A 9,839-nucleotide genomic window follows, 5' to 3' on the forward strand; every position below is an offset into this window, starting at 1 on the left:
CAAGAAATTAAAACGCTCTCTCTAGAGAGACTACAACAATCATTTTTCTAACTTTGGTCACCCAACTTCAAGTATTCCATGAGATATCTACCCTGGTCTCTGAGAACTCCCACAACTCGAAAAATTCTGTTTAAAACAATTTAGTGTGTTGTTGTTGTTGGTGCCCTGCTCTGCCCTCGACTGGTTCAGGTCATATCTTTGTGGCAGACATTTCTCAGTGAGCATGGGTGGTCCAGTATTGTCCCCAGCACCTATTCACTATGGTGTCCCTCAGGGGTCAATTCTGGGCCCCATCCTTTTCACCCTGTATATGCTTCACCCTGGTGACATCAACCGCAATCATAACATTCAGTTTCACTGCCAGGCGGATGACACGCAGCTCTATTTACCAATCAGACCCAGTGACCAAGCTAGCATAGCTTCCCTTCACGAGTGTCTTGCTGACATCAAATGTTGGGTGTCTGACAATTTTCTCCAGCTCAATGATGAGAAATCAGAGGTTGATTTTATTCGGTCCCCACCTTGCTAGAACTCAGATTGTAGATAACCTTGGTCACTTGTCCACAAATGTAAAGCCTGCGGCCAGAAACCTTGGTGTCTTCTTTGACCCTTGACCCTAAAGCTTGAGCTGCATGTTAAAATAGGTTGTCCAATCCTGCCTTTATCATCTAAGAAATATAGCTAAAGTCAAGTCTTTTATTTCAGTCACTGATCTGGAAAAACGTATACATGCTTTTATTTCCTCACGCCCAGATTACTTCTGCCAGATGACTTTTATGACGTTTTTGAGCTGAAGACCATTGCGCTACGTTTCAAAAAGCCTACAAAAGTAAAAAAACTGCACTGCTATTTCCTGGAAAATTACGTGTCACATTCATAGGGTATAAGCCAATAGTAACTCACTTCCTGAAATCATGCTTTTGACACAGATGATGAAGCTAGTCATTTGTTGATCTAACTTCATCAGTCTTCCAGCAACAATAATTTTTCTAACTTTAGTCACCTTACTTTGAACTGGTTTCATCCAAATATCATCCAATTCGATAAACAACATGATTTTGACTGTTCAGGGCCTTTAAGTGTTTATTGCCTTTTAACTGTATCATATGATGCCGGATGTTCATTTAAGTTTATAGTTAATGCTAATGCTAATGCTTCTATTTGACAGCTCAAGTGGAGACACTTCAGGCTGAGGAGTGAGTTTCACAGATCCCCCATCTACTACACAAGCAATAACATGAAAAAAGCATTTCATGTATTTGGTAACGTTAGACTTATCCACATTTACCAGAGGGTTCAAATTGCAATGAGTTAGAGGTTAGATAGCGTTGTCACCATATTAAACACATAGCGGAGGCCACAGACTTGTTAGATAGCGTTGTCACCATATTAAACACATAGTGGAGGCCACAGACTTGTTAGATAGGGCTATAAATAGAAACATAATGAAAAATATTTTCTAAATGTTTATATCTTAATTAGCATGAGCTGTGCACTCTTGTACCAGCACGCCATTAAAACAGAAACTATATATTTCATGAGATGCAAAACATTACTCAGTGTCAAATTAATTAGCATGATATTGATTGTTGACTGCACCGAAAGGTTGGAATGAAGGCCGAACAGTCAGACAAAACAGACTAGACACATGCTGTCAGAAGGCAGTTTGTGGAGAAGTGGGCAGTTACCTTCCAGGCTGACTACAAAAAAATAGGATTATGGAGTGCATTGCAGACACAGGCCAATATCTAACAATTTCACAACATATACCCAATGCACACAAATCTAAGTAAGGAATGAATTAAGAATATATACATTTATGGACAAGCGATGTCAGAGCGGCATGGACTAAGATACAGTAGAATAGTATAGAATACAGTATATACTGTACATATGAGATGAGTAATGATATGTAAACATTATTAAAGTGGCTAGTGTTCCATTTCTTACAGTGGCCAGTGATTTCTAGTCTATGTCTATAGGCAGCAGACTCTAATGTGCTAGTGATGGCTGTTTAACAGTCTGATGGCCTTGAGATAGAAGCAGTTTTTCAGTCTCTCGGTCCCAGCTTTGATGCACCTGTACTGACCTGGCCTTCTGGATGATAGCGGGGTGAACAGGCCGTGGCTCGGGTGGTTGATGTCTCTCGGTCCCAGCTTTGATGCACCTGTACTGACCTGGCCTTCTGGATGACAGCGGGGTGAACAGGCCGTGGCTCGGGCGGTTGATGTCCTTGACGATCTTCCTGTGTAAATAGGAAGAGGGAGTTCCTGATGAAAATTTTCTGAAAGAGGAAACATGAACTACCTGAGAAAGGAAGGTTGGCTGGAATTAAAAAGCTATACATACATACATACTATACATACAGTGCCTTCAGAAAGTATTCAGATCCCTTGACTTTTTCCACATTTTGTTACGTTACAGCCTTATTCTAAAATTAATGTAAAAAAATTTTTTCCCTCTCATCAATCTACACACAATACCGGATAATGACGAAGCAAAAACAGGTTTTTAGACATTTTTGCTAATTTAGTAAAAATAGAAAACAGAAATATCACATTTGCAAACACTACCCGTCAAAAGTTTTAGAACATCTACTCATTCAAGGGTTTTTCTCTATTTTTTCTCCCCACATTGTAGAATAATAGTGAAGACATCAAAACTATGAAATAACACATATGGAATCATGTAGTAACCAAAAAAGGGTTAAACAAATCAAAATATATGTTATATTTGAGATTCTTCAGAAAAAATTCCACAAATTAACTTTTAAGAAGGCACACCTGTTAATTGAAATGCATTCCAGGTGACTACCTCATGAAGTTGGTTGAGAGAATGCCAAGAGTGTGCAAAGCTGTTGTCGTATCGAGTGAGTGGTGGCAATTATTGCTGAGTCTGCTCATACTGAATCCTTGATCATAAGTTTATTCAGATCACAAGTTTCAGCATAAGTGACAGGTGACATGACACCCGGAGAGCGACGCCTCAGAATGGCTGCTCGTTCTGCCCTCTCCTTCGTTTTCCCCCCTATTTATAAACAATGATGCTCCCTCTTCTGGCCAATCACCAGTCTCCCCTGTCTACAACACACTTCCTGTCTGTTGTATGTGGCGTTACACCTAAAACATTCCCTCTTGATACTAACATAAACAACATTCCATTTCTTCATGAAAAACATTTAACACCATCATAATCTTAATACACTACACTGTCATCAAGGCAAAGGGTGGCTATTTGAATAATCTCAAATATAAAATATATTTTGATTTGTTTAACACTTTTTTGGTTACTACATGATTCTATATGTGTTATTTCATCGTTTTGATGTCTTCACTATTATTTTACAATGTAGAAAAGGGTAAAAATAAAGAAAAACCCTTGAATGAGTAGGTGTTCTAAAACTTTTGACCGGTAGTGTAAGTATTCAGACCCTTTACTCAGTACTTTGTTGAAGCACCTTTGACAGCAATTACAGTCTTGAGTCTTCTTGGGTATGACGCTACAAGCTTGGCACACCAGTATTTGGGGAGTTTCTCCATTTCTTCTCTGCAGATCCTCTCAAGCTCTGTCAGGTTAGATGGGGAGCGTTGCTGCACAGCTATTTTCAGGTCTCTCCAGAGATGTTCGATCGGGTTCAACTCCGGGCTCTGCCTGGGCCACTGAAGGACATTCAGAGACTTGTCCCGAACCCACTCCTGCGTTGTCTTGGCTGTGTGCTTAGGGTCGTTGTTCTGTTGGAAGGTGAACCTTCGCCCCAGTCTGAGGTCCTCTCTGTACTTTGCTCCGTTCATCTTTGCCTCGATCTTGACTAGTCTCCCAGTCCCTGCTGCTGTAAAACATCCCTACAGCATGATGCTGCCACCACCATGCTTAACCGTAGCGATGGTGCCAGGTTTCCACCAGATGTGACGCTTGTCATTCAGGCCAAAGAGTTAAATCTTGGTTTCAGCAGGCCAGAGAATCTTGTTTCTCATGGTCTGAGAGACTTTAAGTGCCTTTTGGCAAACTCCAAACGCGCTGTCATGTGCTTCCGTCTAGTCACTCTACCATAAAGGCCTGATTGGTGGAGTGTTGCAGAGATGGTTGTCCTTCTGGAAGGTTCTCCCATCTCCACAGAGGAACTCTAGAGCTCTGTCAGAGTTACCATCGGGTTCAATGGGTCTGCATACTTTCCGAAGGCACTGTATATACATACATACATACATACAGTTAAAGTCGGAAGTTTACATACACTTAGGTTGGAGTCATTAAAACTTGTTTTTCAACCACTCCACAAATTTCTTGTTAACAAACTATAGTTTTGGCAAGTCAGTTAGGACATCTACTTTGTGCATGACGCAATTAATTTTTCCAACAATTGTTTACAGACAGATCATTTCACTTATAATTCACTGAATCACAATTCCAGTGGATCAAAGTTTACATACACTAAGTTGACTGCGCCTATAAACAGCTTGGAATATACCAGAAATGATGTCATGGCTTTATAAGCTTCTGATAGGCTAATTGACATCATTTGAGTCAATTTGAGGTGTACCTGTGGATGTATTTCAAGGCCTACCTTCAAACTCAGTGCCTCTTTACTTGACATCATGAGAAAATCAAAAGCAATCAGCCAAGACCTCAGAAAAGAAATTGTAGACCTCCACAAGTATAAACACCATGGGACCACGCAGCCGTCATACCACTCAGGAAGGAGACGTGTTCTGTCTCCTAGAGATTAACGTACTTTGGTGCGAAAAGTGCAAATCCCTCCCAGAACAACGGCAAAGGACCTTGTGAAGATGCTGGAGGAAACAGGTACAAAAGTATCTATATCCACGTTAAAACGAGTCCTATATCGACATAACCTGAAAGGCCGCTCAGCAAGAAAGAAGCCACTGATCCAAAACCGCCATAAAAAAGCCAGACTACGGTTTGCAACTGCACATGGGGACAAAGATCTTACTTTTTGGAGAAATTTCCTCTGGTCTGATGAAACGGAAATAGAACTTTTTGGCCATAATGACCATCGTTATGTTTGGAGGAAAAAGGGGAAAGCTTGCAAGCCGAAGAACACCATCCCAACCGTGAAGCACGGGGGTGGCAGCATCATGCTGTGGGGGTGCTTTGCTGCAGGAGGGACTGGTACACTTCACAAAAGAGATGGCATCATGAGGAAGGGAAATTATGTGGATATATTGAAGCAACATCTCAAGATATCAGTCAGGAAGTTAAAGCTTGGTTGCAAATGAGTCTTCCAAATGGACAATGACCCCAATCTTACTTCCAAAGTTGTGGCAAAATGGCTTAAGGACAACAAAGTCAAGGTATTGAGTGGCCATCACAAAGCCCTGACCTCAATCCTATAGAACATTTGTGGGCAGAACTGAAAAAGCGTGTGCGAGCAAGGAGGCCTACAAACCTGACTCAGTTACACCAGCTCTGTCAGGAGGAATGGGTCAACATTCACCCAACTTATTGTGGGAAGCTTGTGGAAGACTACCCAATATGTTTGACCCAAGTTAAACAATTTAAAGGCAATGCTACTAAATACTAATTGAGTGTATGTAAACTTCTGACACACTGGAAATGTGATGAAAGAAATAAAAGCTGAAATAAATCATTCTCTCTACTATTATTCGGACATTTCACTTTCTTAAAATAAAGTGGTGATCCTAACAGACCTAAGACAGGGAATTTTTACTAGGATTAAATGTCAGGAATTGTGAAAAACAGAGTTTAAATGTATTTGGCTAAGGTGTATGTAAACTTCCGACTTCAATATGCCTACTTAAGAACTCTGATTCCGGTCATTATTGAGATGATTGTGATATTAAAGTTGCCTGTTATTATGACAGTTTGACATAAATCCCTCAGCAGAGGCTCCTATCATCAGGTCTTCAGTCGTCCCAGATATAACAGCTGCCAGAGGTCAAGGCAATTACCACAACAGCAGTTAAACTGGACAACCTTCTACTCAACACCTTCTACTCAACTCATTCCCAGGCAGACAGGAACACTTTCCTTTTACCCCGTTATTTAAATCAATCTTCCAATTGTGCGAATGGATGTGAAGTGTTTCCCTTCTAAACATTGATCATTGGCCTCGAGCCATCTAGTAGATTGGGCTGTCACTTGTCCTTGACTCTTCCAAAGGCTTGGCTAGGACGAGTCCCCTGCTCCCCCTGACCCAATGTGTGGGATTCCCAGTTATATTTATGTTCTCTGTGTGACATGTTCTCTGTGTGACATGTTCTCTACTGTCATTATTTACAGGTGCTAGATGTTAGAGTGGGACGGGGTTTTGCCATTAATTGCCCAGTATTTTCCCTGTGTCCGTGTACACGTCGGCATGCTCTGGGAGGATGAGAGCTGGGACGGTGTGGCCTAATCGCAATTCCATGAACAAGTTTGTGAGTCTAAAAATAAAGCGTTCCTAAAAGAAGAAGGCCATATCCTCTGGTGCACAGCTCAAATGGCAGCAGATCTGCCAACAAAGCAACGAAGCAATGCCAAACTACCTTAGAGATTGCTGTGGAAGCTGGATGTATTTCTGACACTGAACACGGCCATATTGGGCTCGTAACTCATCTGTTGCTTTGGTATGCTTCTTGGAACTCTGGCATCGACTGAATGGGATGAAATTGGAGTGTCAAGAACAGCTCAGCAGCTGGAGAAGTTCACTGACAGGAGGTAATACCTCTTGGAACATTTTGTACGTTTGTCCAAAGATCTGTAAAGCTTGCTAAAAAAAAACACAACAGCTCCCTATTTGATCCAAGTGTTTATCCTTGTACATTTCGGAGATAAATATTATATTTAGCCCTCCATTGACTTCACACTGCATGCTGAAAAGTGAAGACCCCATAACCGATACTGTAAACCACAGAGAGATCCGGTACAGGTCAGCACATTATTTTGACCTTATTAGTCGACCATGAGGTCCTCACATTGCTGACATTGGATTGGCCCCCATAATAGATTGACGGTGAGATCTGAATAAGATGTGAAGGATCCGAGTCCAGCTTGGTTTTTTTGTGGATCCATGCCACAGCATGTGACATGTCATATCCAGATATAGATGTGACTGGCTGTGACATTTTAATGGATTGAATCATGTTAAAAGTGCTGCAGGTGAACCAAGGCTCTTGGGCGTCTCAGGCAAGCTCCTGTCTGTGATGATTAAACTACATTGCGAGCCTGAGTTGTTGAAAGCACCATTAAAATGTCTTGGATCAAGAGTTAATGTCCGATCCTCCCAAGGACCTGCCAAAATATGTTAAATATGTACAATGACAGTTTTATAATGTCAACTGTTTAATGACAGCTTCTACCCCCAAGCCATAAGACTCCTGAACAGCTAATCATGACTACCCGGACTATTTGCATTTACTTATCTATTTTTTACTTAACACTTTTTTTCTTCTCTTAAAACTGCATTGTTGGTTAAGGGCTTGTCAGTAAGCATTTCACTGTAAGGTCTACACCTGTTGTATTCGGCGCATGTGGCAAATAACATTTGATTTGATTTGATTTGACGTCTGGCAGTTAACAGTATCTCAGAGGCCTGCAACTCCTGTTCTGGACAGCCCATCCACATGGTATGCAGGCTCATATTACATCCCAGCACTATGTCCCTCAGATACAAAAACACAGGTCAGATATCATGCCAAATCTTTACACATTAAAATAACTTGAATGTCATAAACTCTTGGTCTGCATGGTGTGAATGTTCTCTCCACCCACAAACATGCCAAGTAAATATCTTCTGTCTAATAACAGTGGCATCGGTGCCAGATTTAGACTGTGTGGAAATGTTGGCAGATATACCAAACAATAAACCTTGGCTGACGTGAAGACGAGAGCACAGTCCAAGAAATGAAAAGGCCTTGATGGTCCTTCCAGATGGTCAGTCCAGTCCAGCCCCCTGCTCAACTAGTGCATTAAGCAGCTCCCCGCTATGGGGCTTCTTGTTGTGCTGGGTGGACACTGCTCACAAAACAAGCAGGGTGTACGCAGGTGAAATGTTCTGAACGTTGCTAATAGAAATGTATTGAATAGAGCTGACATGATTCTCTATTCTATCTGACAGACAGTCGTATCTATTCTTTAAAACACATTTCTGTCTGAACGTTCTGTATGGATTCACCCTATTGAACATTCATTTAGCTGCACCACATCAGACACAAAGAACAACTGTTTGAATGTAGAGGTTTTGAAACAGAAAAGATGTGATCGACATTGAAGGCTGTGAAATGTCTGACTTTAAAGAAGACCTTGCTCAGATACATGTATTAAAGATCATTTTAACCAACGTCTCTGCTGATGGTGGCTCCTTCACAAGTTGCTAGAGCTGTCTTTTAGAAAGATATTAAAACTGTAATGTGAAGGATTGATTAAAATGGAAATGGAAAGTAATCTGTTACTTTATTGTAATTATCCCCTATTAATTTTATAGCAGTTTTATTAAAAACCAGCTGCTAAACGGTTAACTTCAGAGTGTAGTAGAAGTTTGAGGCAGCTATATTGCTGTCAGAAATATGAGTGGATGAGATGATTGAAGCACTGTACTAATGTTATGTAAGCCTTAAGAATCCCACTGGATGGTTTTAGCCAACTGAAATGTGAGACCAATAAAAGCCCCTGCAGCATCTTCAATAGATCAGACTGTAGATAAATAACTACACAGTTGATTGAACACTTTGATGAAGCTGTAATTGAAAGGCTAAATGTTTCTGTTCCAGCTTTTAAATGTTTATTTAATATGGTTTCACCAGGGTGATAAATCACAAGCATGAGGTGACTGAGGACACAGTTCAGATGTGTTGACAAGCAAAATAGAGAAACATGGGTCAAAATACACATATTAAGTTGTTGATAAAGATTAATGTAGCTAAACTAAATAAGGTCAGATTATTATGAAATGTTTTTAGTGGTAGTGGGGTAACATGGACTCCATTACAGTATTTGAGGGGCAATGGTAGTAACATTGGAGTCAATCTGATAACTCAAACTTTTGATACTGTAATCATTATTAGTAATGACATTTCTCACTGATGTTAATTCAATTTAATTCAGAGACAAATATGACATTAAAAAGTCATGTAATGGGAGTGTTAGCGCTCCTGGAAGTTGGTGGCGCTAGTGAGACACAGAAATACAGAGGTCTCTCATCCGATCCATTTCCTTTACCAGAGTGGTCCATAATTAACTTTTGCTTGGTTGGCACTTTCAACCAGATATAAGCAGGCTGAGACCCCAGCATCCATAAGTCAGATCCCTTCCTTCTCTGTGGTAAGACTCTCCGCCTCCTTAGATGTTTCCATTTGTATAATTTTTTTTTGCGCTCAGCATCTGAGTCAGTAGCTAACTGCACTGTTGGAATTGACTTCTGGACGGACTTATTTACATGTCCCTTGTCAGATTTTACAATATGCAATCAAGTGGCATTCATTTAAAATGTTGTTTTGGGGGGAAAAAATTGTTTTTGCTTTAAATGTGTTTTACTTCAAACCTGTAGCTTTTTTTTAGGGTCAAATGTAGTGCTCCTGCTGTTTGTAAATTGAGGGGGTGGTCTAGAATGTAACTGGGTTTTTAGGGGTTTTATTTGAATTCTTGACAGAATGTGTAGTAAAGTGAGTTGCCAATAGGAAAATGAATGTTACAAGTTGCACCTGTAGTTGAATTGGCCGTAATGATTGTGTTGAATGATGCCATTCAAATGTTTTTTGTGTGTATTCACAACACCCTAATGTTTCCCAGGGTCCTCCAAGAAGTACAAATTCATCTGTAGGAGGGGAAAAAGAAGGTGAGACATAGTTTGAGTCTTCATAAGAAAAGTGACAAATGTTCTGTGA

The sequence above is a fragment of the Coregonus lavaretus genome (assembly GCF_964263955.1).
Source record: "Coregonus lavaretus genome assembly, contig: SUPER_36_unloc_1, whole genome shotgun sequence".
Taxonomy (NCBI): domain Eukaryota; kingdom Metazoa; phylum Chordata; class Actinopteri; order Salmoniformes; family Salmonidae; genus Coregonus; species Coregonus lavaretus.